Genomic DNA, 20,003 nt, shown 5'->3' on the forward strand with positions numbered 1-20,003 from the left:
AACTCAAAATGAGCCTTGCAGCCTATTAACAGCTCGCAGAGAGCGACAAAGCCCGCGATATGCAGAATGGAGCCCGGCGTAAGGTTGTGCAATTGGAGGCCATAGTACTCCAGGAGACCTCGGAGGAAAGGATGGATTGGAAATCCGACGCCCCTTAATAGGAAGGAATCGAAGCATACTCGCTCCCCCTCGGTAGGATTGGGGAAGTTTTTCGCCAGGGCTTCGCCATTGATGGACGCTAATCCTGCCAGAACGGGGACTAGATCCGCGGGAGGGAGATATCCCTGCATCTGGAGCTTGGACAGCTGGGTGTGGGATACTGAGAAGCTCTCCCAATCACCTTTTTCAGGGCCGTGAGGGTGGGAAGAAGAACTGGGAGCGCTGGCCATGTTTGTGTGGTTTCTTGTGGCAAGCTCTAAAGATTTTCCGCCTGGTGTGGAATGGCATCTGAGATTCAATCTCCTTAAATAGACGCCTTCCTTACATGGCCCTGGTGTTATATGTAAAAATGCTTGGACCCCTCGCATTCGACCGACACGTGGAAGTCGGGGCGACAAAGGCGCAGAAGCCGAAAGGCATAATATTTAATGTATGGCTAAAGCTGTTCGAAGAATTCACCTTACCAAGACCGAAGATGAAGAAGCCGAATATATTCCTTTGGTTCAGGTGTTTTGTAGTACTTGGAGGGAGAACCCGCCTTGCAATGTCGAAGACAATGTGCGCGCCGGACATGTCGTCATTGAAGACTGGTTCGGGGGCTACTGAGGGAGTCCTGGATTAGGGTGTCCTCGGGCGTCCGGGCTCTGTGACCTGGGCCAGACTCATGGGCCGTGAAGATATAATGTGGAAGCCGTTTCCCCGTGCCCAGATGGGACTCCTCTTGGCGTGGAAGGCAAGTTTAGCGTTCGGATATGAAGATTCCCTTCTCTGTAAACCGACTATGTACAACCCTAGTCCCCTCCGGTGTCTATATAAACCGGAGGGTTTAGTCCGTAGAGGCAATCATAATCATACAGGCTAGACATCTAGGGTTTAGCCATTACGATCTCGAGGTAGATCAACTCTTGTAAACCCCATACTCATCCAATATAATCAAGAAGGAAGTAGGGCATTACCTCCATCAAGAGGGCCCGAACCTGGGTAAACATCGTGTCCCTTCCTCCTGTTATCTTCGATCCTCTGATGCACAGTTCGGGACCCCCTACCCGAGATCTGCCGGTTTTGACACCGGCATTGGTTCTTTCGTTGAGAGTTCCTCTATGGCGTCGACAGCATGATTGATTGCCCGCCTTGTTATCAAGGATAGTATCACTTCCGGAGCAGCCCTGGCCTCAAGCCAAACCCTCCGGCTGGGCAGCTTTACCATGACCGCCCGTTCGGCCATTAAGCCGATGGTGACTTTTCATATCATCGAAAATCGTCTCCGTGTTGGCCCCGAATACTCGAAACAGATGGATCTGGCGGATTTGTCGTCTTTAAACGAACTCCTGGATCGCATCGCCGCCCTGGCATCTGATGGGCAGTTAATTCAAAAACAGATAGTCAACAAATAAAAAAAAGTGTTATTTTTAGCATCGGAGACGCTCTAGCTAGGTGCTTGTGAAATTTCATGGTGAATCGGCATACGAGGAACGCTCACCAACTAAAGATAAATTCAGCTATTTTTTGAAGTTTCTTTGAGGCCATTTTTGTGAGACCTCCTCGAGTGTCCATTCACCATGAAATTTTTCAACCACCCAGCGCACTAGAGCATCTTTAATGCCAAAAAAACATTGAGACGTAACCCTGATGTGTGGGAACAGCGCACTTTGACCGTCTTCGGAAGGAGGTAGAACATGCGTCTATTCTCTTTGTTTGTGTTAGGGTATGTCATTGCAACATGGAAAACCAAAATTGATCCCAAGTTTTCACAAGATTCACTCCCGTTGCCTCGAAATAGGGGTTTCACACTATATGTCCATAAGCTTCGTGTCGGACAGTCCTGTTTGTGAAGAAAGTGCCACATCAAAGTTGTGTATTGAATTCTTCCACCTTACACCATCCTTACATAAATATATTAGGGCCACATGCAAGTGGGGGAGGTTTTCCAAGCCTCCCTCGCGCGGTTTCAGACATAACCCTGATGCATGGGTCCCGCATCGTCTAGCCCTTTGATCGGCTTCTAAAGAGCATAGACCATATGGCTTTTCCCTATTTTGTGTTAGGGTAGGTCATAGCAACATGAAAAACCAAAATTGAGCCCAAGTTTTCACAAGATTCCCTACCGTTGCCTCGAAGTGTGGGTTTCACACTATAAGTCCAGAACCTCCATGCGGGATAGTCCAGCCTTAAGGAAGTGACACGTCAAAACTGTGTATTGGCTCTTTACATATTACACAGCTTAGAAGCAGCATGCGTTACTAGAGCCAACTAGGATCATACAAGCAACTTCTCTTCCTCTTACATAAAATAAAACTTCTCTTGCTCTTTATTAAAGTAGCAAAGTGGTGGAAGCCCGAGGGCTTACCCATATATACATTTATTAGGTCCATATGCAAGTAGGGAGGGTTTTCAGCCTTCCTTCGCTCGATTTCAAACATAACCCTAATGTTCGCCACCTGACATGGTAAACGGGAACCCGGGGTGAGGGAGTCCTGGATTAGGGGGTCCTCGGGCGTCCGGGCTCTGTGACCTCGGCCGGACTCATGGGCCGTGAAGATACAATGTGGAAGGCGTTCCCCCATGCCCATATGGGACTCCTCTTGGCGTGGAAGACAAGCTTGGCGTTCGGATATGAAGATTCCTTCTGTGTAAACCGACTATGTACAACCCTAGTCCCCTCCGGTGTCTATATAAACCAGAGGGTTTAGTCCGTAGAGGCAATCATAATCATATAGGCAAGACATCTAGGGTTTAGCCATTACGATCTCGAGGTAGATTAACTCTTGTAAACCCCATACTCATCCAAGATAATCAAGAAGGAAGTAGGGTATTACCTCCATCAAGAGGGCCCGAACCTGGGTAAACATCGTGTCCCTGTCTCCTATTACCTTTGATCCTCAGACGCACAGTTCGGGACCCCCTACCCGAGATCTTCCGGTTTTAACACCGACATCGGGGCAAAAATGCCTACATTTGCAAAGCATTAATTTGAGCGTATATAGTCATTCACAACAACATATAATCATAATTCATAAAATCCACGTCATAATAGGACCACATACTTGTGAACAAGAGCGCTGCATAAACAAGAACACATTGTACTAAACAACAACACTTCCTCATAAACAAAGCATATCGAAACAACAACATATAGTCATAAACATGAGCACATAGTCATATGTCTTAAGCTCACAAACCGATGACAAAGCATAGAGGTAATTTGGTAGTGCTTGTGAGAATTTATATGGGTACATGGGTATACGGGTATGGGTTATATGATCCCATACCCATACCCGCTGTACACAATGGGTTTGAGATTTTCCTATTCAGATACCCATGGGTATTTTTTTGTACAATAACCTTATGTTAATAGGGCTTTTACCGTTGGGTATGTTGGTACGGGCATCTCCAACGCTGACCCTCAAACCTCCTGCAACCGTCCGGACCGCGCTTTTTGGACCGCAGAAGCCATCCAACGTGGTCCTGTATTGGTCCGCAGAGCAGGCCGGACGCGATTTCTCCCGCAAACCGGAGACAAACGAGGGGGAGGGGGGCTTTGCGGGAGTCCGGACGGCTCCCAAGCCCGCTTCTGATCGCCCTGGCCCACCAAAACCCCCTCCCCCTCCCGCATTCACTTCCCATCCAAAACGGTTAGCGCCGCTCCTGAGCGTCAGTGCGCACATCCATGCCCGCCAGAGCAAACGTGACCGCTCACTGGCGCCGGCATTGAAGCGGCACGCCGGCTGAGAGGCCGCCGCCCGCGCCGCTTCTCAGTGCAGTCAACTACCGCGCGTTGAAACAACATGATGACCGCCTGTCCGTCCATCTGTTGCCCACATTGATGGCACGCGGTTGCCGAGGCGTCTCCTTTGGCGCCACCTGTCCTTCCCTCTGCCACCCACCGGTGCTATATAAACCGCTGTCCCGGCAATAGCCACAGTCATCCCTCTCCGCACCACTCCCCGCCATGGATCCCTCCACCGCCAGAGCTCTCTAAGATGGGCTGACGTTGGAGCAGAAGAAGGAGATGGCCGCCATTGCTGCCGGCTGGCAAGCCAAAAGGCAGCTGTAGGACACCTCCGACGACGACACGCAAATGGAGGACGCATCCTCCGACGAGCCAACACCACCCTCCTCTTCCTCCGCTCCACCCTCCTTCTCCGCTCCACCCTCGCTGGTGCATTGCACCATGACCATCGGCGAGGCCCGTACCCATTGTATGGACATGATGCGGGAGGAGCGGTTTCGGGAGGCGCAAGCCGATGCCTACTACAAACACAACCACCTCCAGGAGCATCTGCAGGCAGAGGAGCAGCGCGGTCGCGCCGTATGCGGACTAGGCGGAGCAGGAGGCGCTTCTCGAGTCGTACCGCTCCTCCCGCGAGATCCGCCTCACCCGCAGGTGGTACCGCTAGCGGGTGGCGGAGGTGGCGGCCGCCAGCAAGGAGTTCGACGATGAGGCGGGAGAGGCGTTGTTCAGCGAGACCAACGAGGAGGAGGACAACGCCGAGGCCGCGCCCTGCCACCACGACCACGAAGAAGCCGACACATCCGCGGGGCTGCCGGCAGGGAGGAAGAGTAGTGCATCGTAGCTAGGTCGCCGCCACTCTGGTCCTAAGAAGGCCACCGCTCCTCCCCTCCTGTCGAGGCCAAGCTTGGTGGGCGCAACATCAGCGGTCGATTAGTCGCTTGGCAGCGACGTGGAGGCAGATAACTTTAGTTCCCAGGGTTTCCGAGGAGGAGGTTACAGAAGCAGAGCTGGAGTGCGCCGAGGCGGAACTGGAGAAGTGAAGCTTCAGTTCTTGGGGCTGATGGCCGGACACGAGGACCAGACGTTCGCGATCATTTAGATCAAGTATTAATTATATTCCAGAGCCCGACTAGCACCGCTTTGATGTAATGGTAATGAAATCCGTCATGGTTATATGAAATCTAGTATGTTTATATGAATGCCAGACCTATTTGAACGAATTTCGTCTGATTGGTTCGAGTTGTTGTGAAAATATATGCGGCTACGGCTGGATGCCTTCCGCAGCCGTGTCCGCGGACGGATGGGATAGGATTTTTACGGGTTGCCGTTCGAGATGCTCTAATAGCCTAATGGGTTCCCATTGTCATCCTCGATCTATCGTGTGCATTAACTGGCTGGCGGCCGGGGCGGTTGCCAAATATATCCAATGTAAGCTGAGTGCCTACTCCCTCCGTTTCTTTTTACTCTGCATATAAGATTTGGTCAAAGTTAAATTTTATAAAGTTTGACTAACTTTGTTGGAAAAAAATATCAACATCTATAATACTAAAGCTATATGGTATGAAAATTAATTTCATCATGCATCTAACAATATTGATTTCATATTGTGAATCTTGGTATTTTTTTTCTGTAAACTTAGTCAAAATTGACAAAGTTTGACTTTGACCAAATCTTATATACATATTAAAAAAATGGAGGGAGTAATATCAATCATTGGTTTACTGGAGAAGAGACGCATTCAATTTTTTTTGAAGGAAACATAATATATACGTCGTGAGCTCTATTAGACAACACTCGGCCTATACGTCCCTCCGTCACTTAGCCGTCAAATGCGTCAAGCACGGCCACGTGGCACAGTTGCTCACCATGTGGGCAGTAAAAGCCGAGCGCTTTTTCACTGATATGCCGAGGGCATCATATAAGCCGAGTGTACTTCAGGGGCCTGTCGGCATACATCACCGTAAGCTGAGGCCACTCTTGTCTTCGTGTGTCTTGGTGGCCGCACTTGGCTTACACCGATATACGCTGAGTGGCCGATAAATCGCATCCGGCTTACAAAGAAACACAATGCAACATATATTTCAAAAATGCCAAACGGAGACCGAGCTCCATGGAGGCCTTTATTTAATGTAACATCCTAAATTTTCAATTTGGTATGTTATACATACATCATTATTGCATATCATTTTTTATTGCATTTTGACAAATCCTTGATAAATCCTAAGCAACTCAAGGACCCTCGGAGAGAGTTGGGATTTTCTCGAATTTTCATATTTGATTTTCATCAAATAATAAGACGAGGATTTTGGTTTTAATTATTTTCTCTCCGGAAAAATATTTCATTTTAAAAATAAACGAGAGGAGAAAATATGACTTCTCCAAAATAATTGAAATACTGGAGGAAAAGTGTTAAAATCATTTATTGGAATTTATTCGGATTTTATTTGCAATTTTTATTGCATTAAAAATATTGCATGTTTCCAAAATATTTATTTTGATTTAAAAAAATGTTCACCCTATTCTAGATTTTCTAACTAGACGGGGAAAATTTATTTTATATTTTTCTGACTTTTATTTATTTTTCTACGAATTTTTCCGCCGAACGTATTAAAAAAACGCGCACGCCCGCCGGGCCGAAGCCCAGCCGCGCCAGGCCGCCGGCCCACCCCGTCGCCCTCTCCTCTCCCCGCACGCCGCCGCGCCGCCGTGTCCGCCATGGACACGGGAAGCCCCGCCGCCGCACTTGCCCCTCCCCCAAGCCACCTCCGGCCCCTTCCCCCTTTAAATACCCCCCCCTCTCTCTCTCCTCTCATCCAGCTCGCCGCCGCCGCCCGCCTTGCCCGCCTCGCCGCCGCCGGACCGAGCCCGAGCCGCCGCCGAGCCGCCGCCGTTCGCCGCCGGGAGTCGCCGCCCCTCGCCCTCGCCCGCACCCCCGCCGCACCCCCGCACCCCCGCCGCACCCCGCGCCCCCGCCGGAGCCCCGCCGGAGCCGTCCCGACGAGGTACTGCCTCGCCTCGTTCGTCGCCGGTTTTCGTTTAAAAAAAACCCTAGATCGGTTTTTTTTCGGTTTTATTATTTTGCGAGCGTTCACCGAACCGTTCGTTTTAACGAACGCGTTCGTCGGGTTTTTTCTCTGTTAACGAACGTCCGTTCTTTAACCGTTCGTCCGTTTTTCTTTTTCATCGGATTTTTCTGCGATTATCTCAGATTCGATTTCTGTTCGAATCTTCGTTTCTGTTTAACTTCTCGCTCGTTTATCGGAATCAGGCGATTCAAGCGCCTAGAGTTTCGTCTCGAAATTCTCTTTCCGTTTAACCTACTCAAACAAGTTTTTGCTACAGTAAAATTTGACCTAGATCCAGATTAGTAAACGAAGCTTCTTTCTTTCGCCGTTTGACTTTCGTTGCTTCTTTCGAGTTGATTCTTTTTGCAAACCGGAGTTCTTAAGTTGAACTTTCTGGTTGGATCTTTCATTCGAGTTTTACCTGTGCATTAGATAATTACTGATTGTATGCTTGTTTGTTTGCGATAGAGTACCCGGAGTGTGCCGCTTGTTACTTCGAATCGCTAGGTTTTGCGGTCATCAGCCAGGCAAGTAACACTTTGATCATACTTTTCATACCCAGTTTTATTGCATTAGATCTATTCCTCAAACAATTGCATGATTAGGATCTGATTAAATTGTGGGAACTGGGAAGTAGATGAGGTAGTACCTATTACCTGTTTTCCATTCAAACCCTTGGGAGTTACTTCTACGTTGCTATTATATTGCCATGCTATGCTCGTAGACGTGGATTGGGTTTGAGAGATATTCATGACAGATGTGAGATGTTTATTAATGGTTCAACTTAAGGTGGCAACTAAAACTCACATCTGGGTGGATTGAGGCACCTGGAGAACCCAGTGTTGTCTGTTTGTATAAGGACCGCCACCCAGGCTCAAAGGGATCACAAGATTATTCATGCTAGAAACTTTCGTGTGCAGCCACAAGCTATTATGGGCTCTAGCATAGTTGAGTAGGTTACAAGATCTCTTGAAGAGGTGGGCTAGCAGATGTAGGGGAAAGTAGGTGTACCGGTCCATCCAGAGTAAAGAGTGATTGTTTCTGAAAGGCTGTGTCTCGGTCATCCGTTTCTCAAACATCATGTAGTGCGAGAATCAAGCGGAGGCGATCGAGTCTTGTGGGAAAAGTGCACAAACCTCTGCAGAGTGTACAAACTAATCATGATTAGCCGTGTCCCCGGTTATGGACAACTTGAGTATCTAGTACCTGGATTATCATTTGAATCTCATCACCATGTTACTTTTAATTAATTTTGTTGGGTTAATGATGACACTTAATTGGGATTGAGTTGGAGGTACCTTCTCAATGTTTAACAACCACCATCATAGTTAAATAAAATTTATTCCTTTGTAGTAGGGAAAATTTGGCTTTTCGCAAAACTGTAACCATAGAGCTTTCCACCAGCCATATATGCATGTAGTATAGCATTATTATTGTTCATTGCTCTCTTTGTGTTACATTGCCAGCATATTCTATGTGCTGACCCGTTTTCGGGCTGCAACGTTTCATGTTGCAGACTTTTCAGACGACGAGTAAGGTGCCTTAGGTCGTGGTCTTATAGTCAGTGATGCCGCTGGAGTTGATGGACTCACTTATCTTCCAAGTCTTCCGCTGTTATCGTATTAGATGGCCTTAAGCCATATTTATCATACCTAATCTCTTTGGAGATATTCGATGTAATAAGTGTGTGATTGCTACTCTGTTATAAATCCTCCATTTGTACTGTGCGTGTCAGCATTACTAATAGGGATGACACTGGTGCACAGCAGCACAGACCATTTGAGGTCTGGTCGCTACATTTAAAAACTTTAAAATTTGAACTTTTCACTGTCAAAAAATTCTGAAAATAAAAATACATATACCTAGATACATAATGTACATGTGTGCAATGTTTAAGGTCGAAATACATTAAAACGCGAGCTACATAAAAAAAGACAAATCTAGGGCTTTTTAACATATGTACTGTTCATCTTTAAAGTCCATGATTTTGTTTTTTTTGTGTAGCTCACAAGTCAAGGTATTTCATCCTGAAAATTTTCACGCATACATTTTACATCCTTGCATACATGTGTATTTTTTTAAGAATTTTCTAAAACCAAAATTTATGAATTTTGAATTTTTTAAAATAAAGGGCTCCATGGAGCTCGGTCTCCAAAATGCCCTACTCCAATTTTTTTTCCTATATAGTGTATTTAGCCATAGGTTTGAGTTTGAAACAAACGATTTAATATAGTTATTTTCTTAGGGTGTCTTCCTACAAGCTTTTTACGCAATTCTAGTTAGTAACAACAAGATTTGTTAATTCTCAACTAGTTGAGAATCAAGAACACAAGGATTTACTAATTCTAATCGAGATGAGAAATAAAAATAATAACAGGATTTGCTAATTCTTCTCATATATACCCCATCCGTCCGAATTACTTGTCGTATAAATAGATAAAAATAGATGTGTCTAGAACTAAAATATATCTAGATTCATCTATTTTCCGACAAATATTTCCGGACGGAGGGTGTCGATGAGAAATTACAAAGTCTCATCTAACTCCTAATCATTTCATTAATCAAACAAAATAAAGGAAAAAATCCACAAAATTCTTCGCGTGAATTAATTTGTGTAGAAGTTTGATGCGACTTAGTTAATTCTCATCTGAATGACTGTATAATCACACCGAAAAGTAACTCTAACTTGTGACTGTATAATCATATATGTGGTATACCTTGCTCTGGTTTTACTCACATCCTCACCCATGAGCCGTGCAGTGAGACTGGAGAGACGTTTGGCAGATCGGCTGGCAGAAGATTTATACTTGCAGGCGGGTAGCCAACTAGCCATCGACAGGGACGCTCGCCAGGTCCGACGATCCATTATGCCCTAGTGCGGGCGGCGGCGTCAATGAAAGAGGATGATGGAATTCATAGGGCAAACAAGCAACGGACTATGGGTTAGTGTTCTGGGCTTGGCCCATTTCAACACGTGCAGTTGTGTGTGTGTTTGCTAATGGCCGGCCAAAATCCTATTCGGCGCCGTGGCGCCTATAGCATCAAATAGTGTGTGTTTGCTAATGGCCGGCAAAAATCCTATTAGTCACGAATTTAGGAACTCGAATGTTGAAACTCACAAGCTCGCGAAGCATGCTTTATCCCTACCGATTGGCCGGGATATCTGGCTTGGCCAGCTGGATGGACTTCCTTTCGTTTATGTAAACATTATGACAATTTAATAAAAAGCTTCAGAGTTTGCCTCAAAAAATCAAAATAAACCAAATAGCGTGTAATTTGTAAGTGGCGCACACTCGACCCCCTACTCGCGCTAATGTGTTGGCGGGCCATTTCTTTCTCTCCACAGGTTTTGGGAAGGTTCCCACCGGTTTTACTAGGCTGGGTTTCGGTGGTTTTCTTCCAACGGCTTTAACGTTTAGTATTTGTTGTTTTTTATTTTTCATTTTTCTTTGTGTTTTCTTTTTCATTTTCATTTTCTATTTCTGTTATTTTTTTATGTTTTTTCAAAATGCATGAAGATTTTCAAATTTGAATTTTACTATTTGGTCTTGTGGTGCCTTCAACACCAAATAGTTCATAATTGATACGGGGCGCACACCCGGCCCCACAGCTAACTACACTAATGTGCTAGCAGCCCATTCTTTCCCTCCACTAGTTATGGGAACATTCTAGAAGGTTCCCACTAGTTTTACTGGGCTGGGAATCGCTTGTTTTTTCAGATGATTTTTTATTTAGTTTTGTAGTTTTTCCTTTTTCTTTATCAAATTTCTTTGTGTTTTCTTTTTCGTTTTTTCAAATGCGTGTATTTTTTATTTTATTTTTTATATTCATGACCTTTTACATTTTTCCACGAAATTTTCTCAAATTCATGAATATTTTTCCCAGATTACGTGGTTTAACGATTTTTTTGTAATTTATTTTTAATTGTGAACTCTTTTATGTTGCAATATTTTCCAAGTCTTGAATGTTTTTCAAATTCAAGAAAATTTTATATATATTACATGAACATTTTTCAAAACTTTAACCTTTTTTTGGAACTTGTCAAATGTTCTCAAATTTGTGGCTTATTTTTCAATTGATGAACATTTTTTGAAGCCTCGAACTTTTTTTACAGAATGATATTTTTTTAAATATTTGTGTATTTTTTTCAAATTGTGAACTTTTTTTATGTTGCAAACATTTCCAAGTTTTGAATATTTTCAAATTCACAAAATTTTATCTAAATTTCCTGAACTTGTTTCAAAACTTTGATTTTTATTTCAAACTCATGAAATTTTCTCAGATTCGTGAACTTTTTTTTTCAAATCCATGAACTTTTTTTATAGCTACGATCGTTTTTACGGATTGGAGATTTTTTTTTTCAAATTGACGAACTTTTTATGTATACATGAACGTTTTGAATTCATAATTTTTTTGTATTCATAATTTTTTTGGAATCCGTAAGTTTTTTTGAATTGAAATACATGTTTTTTTTTCAAAAGTCAACCGTTATTGTTGAGCAGCAAGCGGACAATGGTTTCTCAAAAGTATTTTAAAAAACCAAGATGTCTTTTTTCCTAGTAGACTGCTAGTAAAAGAAATCAAAAAGAGAAAACCAACTATCGAAGCGTGTGAGCGATCGAACGGGTGAAGCGAGTGGTTGTGTGAGCTGGCTCACTAATGGCCGTGGCGGTTAGCAACAGTGCGGGCGCCGGTTTGGCTTTCTGGCGTTTAAGGCGTTGGATAGGAGGTCTCAATGGCCGGATACTAACGTGAATATCATAAAAATAGAAGTAACTAGATGATGCCCCACGCGGTACTAAACAAATGCGTAAATAGTTGCTAGTAAAAGAAAACTATTGGGAAGACAACGTAAGCTTAAAATACATATAAAATGCGAAGCATGTAAACAGAGGAAACAAAGTTGCAGTTAAAATAATGTCAATTCTACAAAAATGTGATTAGGGCATCTCAGTGTTTTCACTTGTGGCTTCCTCGCCATCTCTGGTTCTTTGCTCATGTTCACTCATTTTTCCCAAAGCTCGACCGCTGAGTTGAGATAGAACCCGACTTGAATATCGCAGGAGAAAAGTAGGCCAGCTTCGATCTCAGTTGTTCCTCTGGAGAGAATTCGGACGCCACAAAATGGTAATGACATTTCTCCACCTATTTGTTCCGTGCCTAGTTTTAATGCATGTCAATTTTGTTTCAGATTAATTAGGTCTTTCCGATAGCCTGAGATTGATTTCAGATGAGTGAGAAAAATAGTAATTCATCGGTCTAGGAAATGACATGATATTTTCATATATTACTCACGGATTAGGCCACTGTGGTTTTTGAGACAGCGAGTGCAATTGATGGGTCATTAACATAGCACACAGGTCGATTAAAAGTATAGAAACTTTTAGGGCTTTCATGTCACATGAAATTGACAAAACTTTGGTACATATCTGATCGTGCTCTCAAATTTCATTTAGTGGTCCAACCATTGACGATAGATACTGGATTGATGACCAAATTATTTTTTGGCACTTTTTGATGGAACCAATCAGACAATGTGCTCGCTCCTCCTATTCCTAACCTTTCTAAATGGGTATGGACAATAGATGGTTGGAGATACAAATATGTAGTGGAACTTTGCATGATTTGTCAATTGTCCTTGGATTGTTTGTTATCATATCGCGGTATAAAAAACACCATTTCCCCTAACCACTAGCACCCTAACAAGTAGCAATTATGACTACAAAATTTCCACATAAGTACCTATAAATCATATGGATGAAACAGTGGAATTATCTAGCATCTTAAAGTAGATTGTGTTGGATGCTGCAGGGTGAGAACATGACTGTAGGTGATCTACGAACCAATGGTAAAAAAGTTAAGCTTGTAAAAGTATGCTGAAAATGTCAAGGGAGGGTAGACAAAACTTAACATGGAAGAGTCTATTAAGAGAGATCTAAATGAATGAAATATAATCAAAGAACAAGCCATGGACAGCGGTGTGTGGAAGGTAGCTACCATGTGTCAGAACCATGAGCTGGTTTCGAGATCTTATTGGTTTCAGCTCTAGCCTACGCTTCATAAAACAATTCCATCCCATGATTTGGCACACATGCATCTGCCTTGTCGTACATGCACATATTATTTGTTGCCAATTGCAGATTCAACTATAAGTTTTGGCACCGGCTATCTGTTCAATTGCACTGCTACGTGTGATCTTTGCACTCATTTCGTAGGATGTCTGTCGATTCTAAATCCGGCATATCTAAAGGTAGGGGTCCTAAGCTAGGTGTCTTGGAGCGATGGTAACATGGATACAAGATTTTACCCAGGTTCTGGCTCTCTTGAAGAGATAATACCCTACGTCCTGCATTTGATTGTATTGATATGGGGTATAGTACATAGTACATGTATCTGCAACGAGATTGTTGTGTAAGATCCTAATGAATATGAGCTGATCTGTTGACTAGCCTAGCCTCGGTTTATATAATACATCGTAGGCCTAGGATTACAGGAGTCCTCGTCTTATGCACAAGTCTTGTGAAATCTCCCTTGTATGCGTTGTGGGCCCCTCCAAGTGGCCCGTTAATGAACCGCTATGGGGTGCTCGGCCCGGCCCTCTTGGCGGGGAGACAACATGGTGAGTACCCCTAGTCCAGGACACCATCAATGTCCCCTTTATTTATTTTTACAGACATTGTTGCATCAGTGAAGAAGTTGTGATCTAGGAAATTGCTTTGCAATTCTGCATTAGTTTGCCTTTAATACCAAATTACATATTAGAAGCTGACACTATTTTAATGAAACTGTTTTCCTTATAATTTTGAAACCGTAAAAGGGTAGTACAAATTGTAAGTCAAATAATTCGGCTAATAGTTTCGAGAGAATGTTCTATGTCCGTCCACCTGCTAGATGCCTCTTGGATGAGGGAAATAGGTAACCAATAATTCAGTGGTGGTACCTGAAACTACTAGTGGTACCTCCCCAATCACCGTCAACGAGGTCGTAAGTAACCCCGCAAAAAAAACCCGGGGTCGTAAGTAAATCAAATTATTCAGGTAATAGTTTCGGCTGATAATTTGACTTACAATATTGTAAGCCACTATCTATGTTGGCCCACTTGCTAGATGCCTCTTGGATGAGGGAAATAGGAAACCAATTATTCAGCGTCTTCTTTATATGATTAACTGAGGATTTGATGTAGTAGCACAGAGATAAGTCCATATGCACAATTCTCTAACTGAAAATATGGTAACCACCTTAAGCAGTTATCTACTTACTTATCTATGCAAATATTTTGAGGAAAATGACCCACGCAAATATTTTGTTCCTTGGAAGTTGGTAAACTGCAGGATTAACTAAGAGAAGGCTAAATCTATTCTATAACATGGTGCACCATGCTGTTAGAAGGTTCACCCCAGTTTTCTATGCCGTTAACGTTTGACCTTTTTCTAAGATGAACTCCATCGGGTGCACAATCATCACATTTTAGTTTGTTCTTTGAACTTATAGTCGCTACCATTCAAAATTCTTTAGTGCAACGTTTGGAGCATAAGAACTTTTTGAACTAATAAAGCCGATCTAACGTTTCACCGGAGCTAGCATAAAAACGTCTGCCAATTAATAAACCCGATCTAACATTTCAGCGATCGAGTTGCTGTTAAAACATATACGTCGAAACAGACCAGTGAATTGAAACATACGATGCTTCCCATGGTGGCATACATGCACGATAACCACAATTGTTACACCATTACGACTTAGTGGATCCATCTCATTTGTCCGTCACCTTAGTGGATGCTTCCTGTTTGTCCTTCGCCTTAGTGGATGCTTCCTGTTGGAGCTTTGAGCAGGTTTTCGCGCGACGGCGGGAGGCGGGGCGGAAGGCGCACCGGGAGCAGGGCCTTCTCTTCTGCGGCAGCTGGAGCGCTGCCACCGCATCCTCCTATTCCTAGCAGATATATAGATATCACGGCCGGGGCAAGGGTCATGTACGAGCTCGTGCACAAAACTAAGTGGCAATAATACTCACCTGTTCCTGCAGATACTATGTTCGATTCGCCAGTGGATGCACAACGGACCGGCACCGGAGGGACGGATGACACACGCCCTGCCGAGGCGCAAGGGCAGGTGAAGCCGACGACTCCAAGTAGTATGATCATGGCGTAGACGAGAGCTTTGGGAGCAGCCATGGTTCCTTCCTTGTTTCGTGGGTGGCATCTCAGCTAGCTGCTTGACGAACGCATTTATACAGCCATGGCGGATCGATCGGAGCACCTCAACGTGGGTGTGCACATCCGAAGATTAATTCCCGGCCGACTGTCAAATGATTCAGCATTGTGATGTTTTGGGCCGGCGTTCGTGTGTCTGGCTTATACCGTGCAAGAGTACTACCCGTCGCTTTAAAATCTTGAGATATGGTATTGCTAGGCGTAGTGACAGGTCGGGCAAACCATCCTTTAGAACTCCTACTCCTAGTAGATATGTGAGTTAAAGGTCACACAAGTAGTGTTAGTTAAACTCCTAGTACTCCTAGTAGTAGTGTTAGTTAAAGGTCACACACTAATAGCAGTACGTGATCCGCTAAAAAAAAATAGTACGTGAAGTGACGCTGGAATCAACGGCCTGTAGTTCGCCGCGCTAAGCGAGTGCAGCGGCACGGAGCAGCACGAGGGTGCTACGTATCAGGTCCTCCACGCAGAATGAAGTAAACTACTCTCCGTCTCATAATGTAAGATGTTTTGTAAGCTATGTTTGTTTGTAAAAACGTCTTACATTGTGAGACGGAGGGAGTATTTTTTACGAGTGCTTGTAATTAGTGAAAACCTGGGCGTCCGAGGAAGCATTAGATAATCGAAAGAAGATGACGCTGGTGATCCTATATTTATGGCGATCCAATGTGAACTGGAGTAGTCGAGAACCATTGCATGTGGCCATTGATCGCCGTTTCTTGGGCGTCGCTAGTGATAGACATGCATCGGTGAGAGGAGCGGACGGTTGCATGCAGGTTGGCTGGTTCCATGGAAGAAAATTTCGCTCGCGATAATTTAGACGCGCCTTGGTCGGGCTGCCTTAGATTCCCGTCCGGAGGGAGTAGGGTTTTCGATGATTCGCCGTCTCAGTTCTTTCGCTTGTGCCTTCCTCGCCCTCTTCCGTTCTTTCCTCCTGTTTGATCAATATTTCCAACGAAGCTCGACCGCCGAGTTGTGATGGAAACCGGCTTGAATACCGCGGGAGAAAAGTAGGGCAACTTCGATCTCAAATGTTGCTCTGGGGAGAATTCGGACGCCATGAGACTGTAATGAAATTCCTCCCGATGTGTTGCTTGCCTAGTTTAATTAATATATATCATTTTCATTCCAGATAAATTTTGTCTTCCCGATAGCCTCAAGTCGAATTCAAACTGAGTGAGAAAAATATCAGTCTGGTGAATCACATGATATTTTCTTTTTTTACTCGCAGATTATGGCATTTGTTGGTATTCAGACAGTGAGTGGAATTTATATGTCGTTAACATAGCACATTGGTCGATTAAAAGTATAATAATACCAAGTACTTCGTAGGGCTTTCATTGTTGCAGGAAATGAATTTCGTAAAAAAGGCTCTCTTACATTAAGACGTTGAATTCAAGTCATAGGAACGATACAGGTTTTTTATAGATCTGTCTCCGAATTGAAGTAAATTGGGAGGTGGACATGCAGGAGCTATATATTGGGTGTGTTTGGTGCGATAGGAAACAGGATCAGTGACGATTGAAATAGGTCACTACTATTTGGGTTTCTCTACTTATATATTTAAAAAGAACGTAAGCTTCCCATTTCTCCTTCGTCTAACCTTCCTTATATATAACACCCCCCCCCCCCCTACCTTCTCTTCTTTGATTTTTTCCTCTCTTCTCTGATTTCTCTCTCATCAATTTCCCGAAAAACACAACCGATTGTCCCATGTTTTGTACCTTTATTAACTTACCAAAATAAAAACATATTTTCGTTGGTAAGTCAATAATTCTTATGAAATAAGTAGTTTGCAATAAGATGGCAGGTAAATCTTGGCGATTGCATACAAAAATTTGCTAGATTTTAGCGCATCAATGTAATAATAGACGTACAGTCACGGGATAATCTATTAGAATGTTTATATTCCTGTTGCAACGCACCAGCAATTATCTAGTATAACTGAAAGTATGCTCTACGAAATAGTTCAGATTCTTCAGCTGGTTTTATACTATGCTTACCGCGGTCATTTGGTTTCAGATGCATATTTATATGATTCGGCTGTATATTTTGGCCATGATTGTATAGTAGAAATGTAAGTCCTCGCCGTTGGACTATTGATATCATGAAATCTTCAATTTATATTTTTAACAGGCTTATGAAATATAGAAGGTGAAGTACTTCCCACTTGTGTCAAGAAGTACTGAGTTCGATGCGGCCTCTCTGTATTGCACTGTGTAGGGGTAAAGCTTGCCTCGTATAATCCTTCCCCAGAACCCACCTGATGTGGGAGCTTCTAACATTGGGTATGTCTAGGCTTATGAACTATGTTTCCAATAGTTACCTTAGATAATTTTGTTACCCTCTGTATATATCAGAATGTTATTCTTACTACTTTGCTTTAGTAATATTGATCTAACTGTGTTTCTTCACATCTCTCTGCTTCCCGCTAGCTATCGTGAATTAATGTGACGTTCTTGGGTAACTAAAGTGATGGCTCAAGGTGAGATGAGTAGAGCAGAAACTATGAACATCGGCGAATTGGAGAAATTGATGGCAAGGAAGCTAACTTACTATAGATCAATTTACAAAGATCACAACCAACGAAGAAAATTGTGCATAATTTTCCGAGTTCCGAAACATATTAAGCAAGTTGACAAGCACTAGTAGAAAACTGGGCTTTGGTTCAAAAGTTATGTCCATAGGTCCTTATTACCATGGAAATTCTTCCCTGCAGTTTATGGGGAAAGTAAAATGGAACTGCTTAGATTATGTTCTTAAAATGAACAGCGGAAAAAAGTTAGAGGCCTATCTAACAATTATGGAGAGTCTGGAGAAGCAGGCAAGGAGTTGTTATTCTGAGGAAGTTTCTCTGGAAAGTGACATGTTCCTGCGAATGCTCCTGCTTGACGGATGCTTTGTACTTGTTTATCTTGGTGGAACGAACGGCTTAGATTGGTGCGTTAATGAACAGAGTGCAAGTGGTAGTAATTATCAGGGGGGAGAACCACTTCAATACACAATAGCACAACCGGAGGAGATTACAGAGCATGCATCAAGTAAGCGAACAAGTACTGAAAGTATGAGGTTGATTGCTGGGACATAATCCGATTTATGTTCAGCAGAAGGTGTGGAACTTGAGCATATTAGTAGAGGTGAACAATGCAACGATCAGAAGGATCCCGACCAACCCAAATGTGACCCAATTTCTGAATGGCATCACACCCATGCATTTCGCGACCTACTTCTTCTTGAGAACCAATTACCTTTTTCCATTGTGAAGAGAATATATGGGTCACTTGTTGGAGACGATGCTGTAGATCTACTTACTAAAAAGGTCCGTAAATATTTAGAACTCAATATTCAGAAGTACACAACAATTGCTCGTAATTTTGATGGGCAAACAGACTTCCACCACTTGCTCCATTTGTGTCATATGTACTTCCGACCTCAGCAAAGGATTCAACCAGAGCAACATTGTCAGATTAGAAACCGATGGTTGCATCCTCTCACAACTTTGTGGCACACATATTACAAAAGAAGTTATTTCGAAGAGTTGTCTATCAATCGGCAGGCAACATCTCATATAAGTTCTTGTCAGACACTGAATCGATGGCGACGAGCGGAACAGTATCATGAAGCTGGAATTGAGTTTAAGAGAAAAGAGCACAACAAACATAACCAGCCTTCTCTTCTGGACATAACTTTTGACAAGGGTGAGGTGGAAATTCCATGCTTGCTTATTGATGAAAATACCATTTGCCTCTTCAGGAACATTGTTGCATTTGAGCAAACATGCTCGCAGTTTGGAAATGATGTTACTTCCTATATCGCTTTTATGTCCCAGCTTGTTAGTACACCCTGTGATGTTGCACTGCTTGCTCGCAAAGGAATAATCCTACACCACATGCGTACCGATGAAGAAGTGTGAACACATTTCAGTAAGTTGGGTAAGAATGCGGACTTTGATCAGAATGGGGCACACTATCTTAAATCGGTTTGCTGTATGATGGAAGAGTATTATCAGAATCGCATAAATAGATGGATGGCCTGGTTGTGGCATAACCATCTCAAAAATCCATGGTTGGTTTTAGCAGTAGTAGCAGCAGCAATCGTTCTTCTCTGAACCATTATCCAATCATTGTTATCCTTGCTTGCGTATTTGGATCGGACAACGGGTACTAATTAGGCAACTAGCTAGGTGGGCACTTGTTTCCCAACCCGTCAGAAGACAGTCTACTTCTGGTTATCTTAATAGAAGATTAATTGTTTCTATGTTTTCCGTCGACAGTTCCACACAATTTGTAAACATTGGGTTGGACACCAATGTACTCATCCAGGCATAAAAACAGTGGTGCACATACCCTCATTGGAAGTCATTTTTTAGTGCCGCATCGAGTTATTTTTTTGCCATATAGTAACAGATTTTTTTTGCATATCATACTTATGTAGGAGGGCTATATCTATATTCATTAATATAGAAAGAGTTCTACAAACCCCATACGTAAGGCACAACCGAATAAAAAGAAAGCACAATGTGCTAAGCAACATGAAAAGACCCAAGGACGGCTACCACCAAGAAACTTCACGCGGGTGGCCATCCATGACCCAATAAACGCCCTTCTCATCGGGCCACGACAAAGGAGCCCTAGCTGTATTTTCTTCGCCACAGATATGTTTCCTAGTATTTTCTCACGAAACTTCACACGAGAGTGGATTGGGCACCCAGGTTCTATATCCCAAAATTCTAGGATTTTAAATGCTTCCATGTATTTTTTTTGAATTTATAATTTAAGTAGGGGTGTGGAGCACCCGAAGCTCTTGAGTATTTTCCGGTCGTGTTCCTGAAATCCA

The sequence above is a fragment of the Triticum aestivum genome, chromosome 3D (assembly GCF_018294505.1).
Source record: "Triticum aestivum cultivar Chinese Spring chromosome 3D, IWGSC CS RefSeq v2.1, whole genome shotgun sequence".
NCBI lineage: Eukaryota > Viridiplantae > Streptophyta > Magnoliopsida > Poales > Poaceae > Triticum > Triticum aestivum.